Source organism: Phyllobates terribilis, unplaced genomic scaffold (genome assembly GCF_046119375.1).
Source record: "Phyllobates terribilis strain yellow unplaced genomic scaffold, ASM4611937v1 Scaffold_122__1_contigs__length_5177241, whole genome shotgun sequence".
Lineage (NCBI taxonomy): Eukaryota > Metazoa > Chordata > Amphibia > Anura > Dendrobatidae > Phyllobates > Phyllobates terribilis.
Genome location: NW_027362882.1, coordinates 1535857 through 1541856, shown reverse-complemented (window position 1 = coordinate 1541856; position 6000 = coordinate 1535857). Strand labels below are relative to the sequence as shown.

At 50.0% G+C, this 6000-nt stretch overlaps 1 pseudogene; it reads right to left on the bottom strand.

The window, feature by feature from the left end:
• Positions 1–287: 287 nt before the first annotated feature.
• LOC141201659 (cingulin-like) overlaps positions 288–6000 on the bottom strand; it is a 120135-nt pseudogene continuing 114422 nt past the window's right edge.

The window sequence follows — 6000 nt, the reverse complement described above, 5'->3', positions numbered from 1 at the left end:
GGCCATTCTCAGGTACTACAGCTCAGCTCCCATTGAAGTAAATAAGAGCAGAGCTGCAGAACCTGATAACGGTCTTTACACAATGTACAGAGCTTAGGTGTTCCACCTCCGTATACTGTGTACACCCAGCTGCCGGGGGAGCTGCTGCGGACCTCCACCCATCCAAAGGATAAGTCATCAATATCTAAGTCTTGGACAACCCCTTTAACATATGGAGAGCTTAAGATAACACATATAATGTGTTTGCAAAATTAATGTTTATGATATAATTTCCCAATACTATCACCTCAAATCTTTGTGATCCAATGGTCACTGACCTGACACAGTGACGTGATCTTTTCAAGATAGTCATCTGGTGAAATAATTGTACCCAAAATCATAGGTTCAAGATATTCCTTTACTACAGATTTGTCAGGAATTTCAGATTGATTTACAATAGTAATCTCCGTTCTCCATATTCCTAAAGGAATAATGCGAAAAATTAGATGGGATCATACAATTGGAGCTGATCTGCAGAACCCGACAGTGACTAGTGACCAGCGTGCTGGAGCGGTGTGGATCCGCTCCGAACACCATCTGGCCACCGCTGCATACAGCAGATAGTTGGTGATGCCAGTTGTTGGGACTTCCACCGATCTGACATTGATAACCAGTGCTGGGATTAGGTCATTAATGTTACAGTAGCAGAAAACCACTTTAACTGCAAATACTGAACAAAAAATGTCATCATCTCAACATCCAAGTCCAATTTTACTGATTTTGTTTCCCCCAGAAGTAATGAAACACCCTGATAGTTAGTTTTGGCGTATGGCACAACAAATCAGAGTGGCCGACAATACAGCGCAGAGTGGTTACGTTTCGCAGCCTATGATCCACCAGATCCATGTATAAGGCATTACTGCATCATGGAAGCCATAGACAGAAAGTACCTTAATCAGCTTTGGAGAGGACAGCACAGCCTTGTATGGGACTGTAGGGGACGTCATTATGACAGATACATTGTATTCCTGCTCAGGTCTCTGGTTAAACACCTCCATGTGTTAAAGCCACAGGAAGCCCAACCTGTGCAGGACATGAACATTAGTTATAATTTATATAGAGAGGCAAATATACCGAAAGTGTTAATAAAATGGGAAACTACTTAGTGCTCGATAGGGATCCACCACTCTAATAGAAATTGGTCTGTAAAATACCAGTAACGCGGTGTCCATCATAACAGAGAAACACCACGCTATTTGCACTGCCTACTATACACAAGGCAGGTAGTAGAATGAACTATAAACCTGTTCAAGACCAGATTATTTCTGATCATCACCAGGCATATTTTTTCTTTTTCGTACATGGGATTTTAAGATCTCTAAAAATGTCTCTGGTTCAGTCATCCAAATAACGTTTGCCTTCATTTTGTCATTACTGAATTCCCCTGTAACTGGGGCTTATATGCCAGGCCAAGTTACAGGGGAATTCAGTAATAAAACATGACAAAATTCAACTTCCTGCAAACTGTTGAGTCAATCTGGGGCTAACCTAGCAATGCATGCTGCCAGCAACCGGTACTCACATGATCATCGTCATTGCTTCCTAAACTATACGCACAGCACTTGTTTAGGAAACAATCAGGAAGGCAGAGGTGGTAATAAACCATTTCTGACTTCTCTATGGGAAGTCCAGAAGGCTCATGTGTACATGTACATGTGTATTGATGAGGATATGAGGATTCAGATCTACACAATACTGTACCGATAACAATCCTGGCTATGGAATTGCAGGATAATATGTCACAAACATATCTGGATAAGCTGGAGGTTTGGGCCGAGAAGTGACAGATGTGATTTAACAATGAAAAATACATTTTCACTAGTCAGACTCCATATGGAACATGGTGCACAGATTTAGCCACCAGTGTGCAAAAAAGACAAAGCCGAGGTCTAGCACGTACAAGGTGGGAAATTAAAGTAAAGATGGAATAGGTGGACTGCAATACAAGGAAAGAGTAATACAATTAATTATGAGTTAAAATTATTAATTATTATTAAATTATTAGTTAAAAAGAAATGCTAAGGAGTGACCTAGTGTAGTATATTCAGTACCGTATCTATAACAAAAGGGCCAAGACCAGGATTCTTTACTGTAAGAGTGTGAGACTGTGCAACTCTCTGCGTGATACAATGCTGAATTTACTAGGGGACTAGACACCATTCGTGAGTGTAATATACAAGTGGTTAACACATTACCAAGATGAACTGTTGAGCCAGTGGTTTGTTCTGCCAAAAATTGGCCTTTATCTTGTAACGTTTTTTTGCTTTCCTCCTGATCATTGTTACAGAAGAATTTTCTGAGCTGAAGATGTTTTTTTACAGCCTTACACACTAAATCAATAATTAAACTTTCACAAATGACCCCTTTTCAGAAATTAAAGTTATTGAAATGTCTATCTAATGCTCAATTAATCGCCCAGTAGGTGATAACTGTGCCCTTATGATCACTGTAGAACACATTAATGCCTGCATGGTATATTTTCATCATAAGTATAGGAAATGACTGAAATAAAATATATAGTGATATAAAATAAGTCAGATAATGGCAGTAGAAGACGCACCTCCAGCCAGCACCCAGAGCTGCACTGCTGTCTGTAACGGGTCTGGGAGGCGGAACCTCTGAGCAACTATACAAGGGGGCGGTCCTTGTAAGGAAGCTTGTGGCGCCCAGGGAAGACGGGCAGGTAGTCACAGCAAGTGACAGGGACAGTCTCTGGGTAAACGGGCAGGTGGTCACGGCAAGTGACCGGGACAGTCTCTGGGTAAACGGGCAGGTGGTCACGGCAAGTGACCGGGACAGTCTCTGGGTTAACGGGCAGGGATCACAGCAAGTGACCGGGACAGTCTCTTGACAGGCGGGTGGTCACGGCAAGTGACGGCAGAGCCTCCAGGTAGGCTAGCAGGCTGGTAGCAGGTGGACGCTCCCAGGTGAGCGAGCAAGAGTCTCTGGACAGGCAGGTGGTCACAGCACGTGACGGCGGAGCCTCCAGGTAGGCTAGCAGGCAGGTAGCAGGTGAGCGCTCCCAGGTGAGCAGGAAAGAGTCTCTGGACAGGCAGGTGGTCACAGCACGTGACGGCGGAGCCTCCAGGTAGGCTAGCAGGCAGGTAGCAGATGTGCGCTCCCAGGTGAGCGGGCAGACGGATCCATAGACAGACTGGCAGGACTGGTAGGCAGACTGTCGGACTGCAGGAATAGCAGCAGGTAGACAAGAGTCAGGCAGGTATCAGACAGGAAACTGGCAGGTAACTGGCAGGTAACTGGCAGGTAACTGGAAACAGGACCTGAGGGCTGAAGCAGAGTGATGAACTGTGCTACAACATTGCTCGGGCATCTCCATTTTGGAGGAGGTGCCTTATATATGGTGAAGTCCTCCGGCCATTGGCCGGGGACTCTTTAGGACGGCGCGCGCGGCCCCTTTAAGATAGGGGGAGCGCGCGCCCTAAGCACCGTGGCCGGGAAGCAGCGAGCGCTGCCAGCAGAGCGGGAGGAAGACGCCGGGCACGGAGCGGAGAGGTGAAGGGAACAGCGTCCCTGCCTAGCAGGAGTCATTGACCAACTCTTGAAAGACGGCAGGAGCGTTACAGAGACCGAAGGGTATTACAAGGTACTCATAGTGGCCATCCCGGGTGTTGAATGCCGTCTTCCACTCATCCCCCTGACGGATACGGACCAGGTTATACGCCCCACGGAGATCCAGTTTGGTGAAGATTCTAGCCCCCCTCAGGCGGTCAAATAATTCAGGAATGAGCGGGAGGGGGTATTTATTCTTCACTGTAATCTGTTTAAGGCCTCTATAATCTATACATGGACGGAGTGAGCCGTCCTTCTTTTTGACGAAGAAGAAGCCTGCTCCCGCCGGGGAGGTAGATATCCGGATAAATCCCCGGGCAAGATTCTCCTCAATATATTCAGACATGGACCGGGTCTCTGCTGCGGACAAAGGGTAGATACGCCCACGGGGAGGAGTAGAGCCGGGTATCAGGTCGATTGGACAGTCGTATGGTCTATGAGGGGGTAATGTCTCTGCTTCTTTTTTATTGAAGACATCCGCATAAGACCAATAGGGAACCGGTAGACCGGGTAGATTGACTGGGGTAGGAGAAGGACGAGCAGGATGAACGGGAACTAGACAAGTCTTATGGCAGTCCTGTCCCCAGCGAAGGACTTCTCCGGTCTGCCAGTCAAGCACGGGTGCATGTTTCTGGAGCCAAGGTAGGCCCAGCAAGAGTGCGTGAGAGAGTCCAGGCAGAACATGAAAGGAGATGCTCTCAGAATGCAGCATTCCCACCTGCAGAGTTATGGATTCGGTGATGAGTTGGATGGGATGTGGTAAAAGGCCCCCATCCACGGCGGCGACAGATAAAGGTACAGCCAGAGGTTTGGTGGGAATGCGGTACTTCTCTACCAGGGATTAAGAGATGAGATTACCAGCAGCTCCTGAGTCAAGTTAAGCCAGTTCGAAATAGCGGTTCTCTCCGCAGGTGATAGAGACTGACAGCATCAGGGATGGAGAGGGTTTACTTTTGTCTAGGGCGACCTCCCTGAGCGACCCTAGACACAGGCGTTTCCCGACCTCTCAGGGCAGGAACGGATCCGGTGCTCCTTACTGCCACAGTAGAAGCAACTCCCCTCGGCACGGCGAGAGTCTTGACGGGTTTTGACCATCTTGGTCTGGTCGACCTGCATAGGCTCAGGTGAGTGTGCCTGGGGAGTAACGGAGGGAATGACGGGTTTCTGGAAGGTGGGGGCTAGATGTGGAAACCTCCTCTCACGGGTGACCTCTTTGGCGCGCTCCTGGAACCTGATGTCAATCCGGGTGGCAAGTGGTATTAAGTCGTCGAGAGTGGTAGGAATGTCCCGACCGGCGAGTTAATCTTTAATACGGCCGGACAGACCCTCCCAGAAGACAGACACCAGAGCGTCGTTATCCCAGGCCAGCTCTGAAGCAAGGGTACGGAACCGTATGGCATATTGGCCCACGGTGAGATTTCCTTGGCGGAGGCGTAGCAGAGACGATGCGGATGAGGTCTTCCGTCCGGGTTCGTCGAAGACTTTCTGGAAAGCCGTGAGAAAGGCTGGCAGGTCGGACACCAGGGGGTCTCCTCTCTCCCATAGAGGATTTAGCCAAGCCAGTGCCTCCCCCGTGAGATGGGACATGATGAAGGCAACTTTGGCCCGGTCGGAGATAAACTGGTGGGACAGGAGTTCAAAGTGCAGTGTGCACTGGTTTATGAAGCCCCGAGCTTGAGCGGGGTCGCCTCCGAAGCGAGGAGGTGCAGAAAGCCGGGGTCTGGGGCAGGATACCATGGTATTGGTAGGCAGCGGCGCTGCCGGGTTGCGAGTCATGACACTAGCGGTGGTTGCTGGTGGAGCAGTCAGAGTGTCCAGGCGAGAGTTGACATTCCGCAGGTGACCCAGGATGGACTCCTGTTGGGACCTCTGACGGGACAGTTCATGACATAGGTCCGAGAGCGAGGGAGCTTGGGTGCCACCGGGTTCCATGGCCTGAGCAAACTGTAACGGGTTTGGGAGGCGGAACCTCTGAGCAACTATACAAGGGGGCGGTCCTTGTAAGGAAGCGGGTGGCGCCCAGGGAAGACGGGCAGGTAGTCACAGCAAGTGACAGGGACAGTCTCTGGGTAAACGGGCAGGTGGTCACGGCAAGTGACCGGGACAGTCTCTGGGTAAACGGGCAGGTGGTCACGGCAAGTGACCGGGACAGTCTCTGGGTTAACGGGCAGGGATCACAGCAAGTGACCGGGACAGTCTCTTGACAGGCGGGTGGTCACGGCAAGTGACGGCAGAGCCTCCAGGTAGGCTAGCAGGCTGGTAGCAGGTGGACGCTCCCAGGTGAGCGAGCAAGAGTCTCTGGACAGGCAGGTGGTCACAGCACGTGATGGCGGAGCCTCCAGGTAGGCTAGCAGGCAGGTAGCAGGTGAGCGCTCCCAGGTGAGCGGGAAA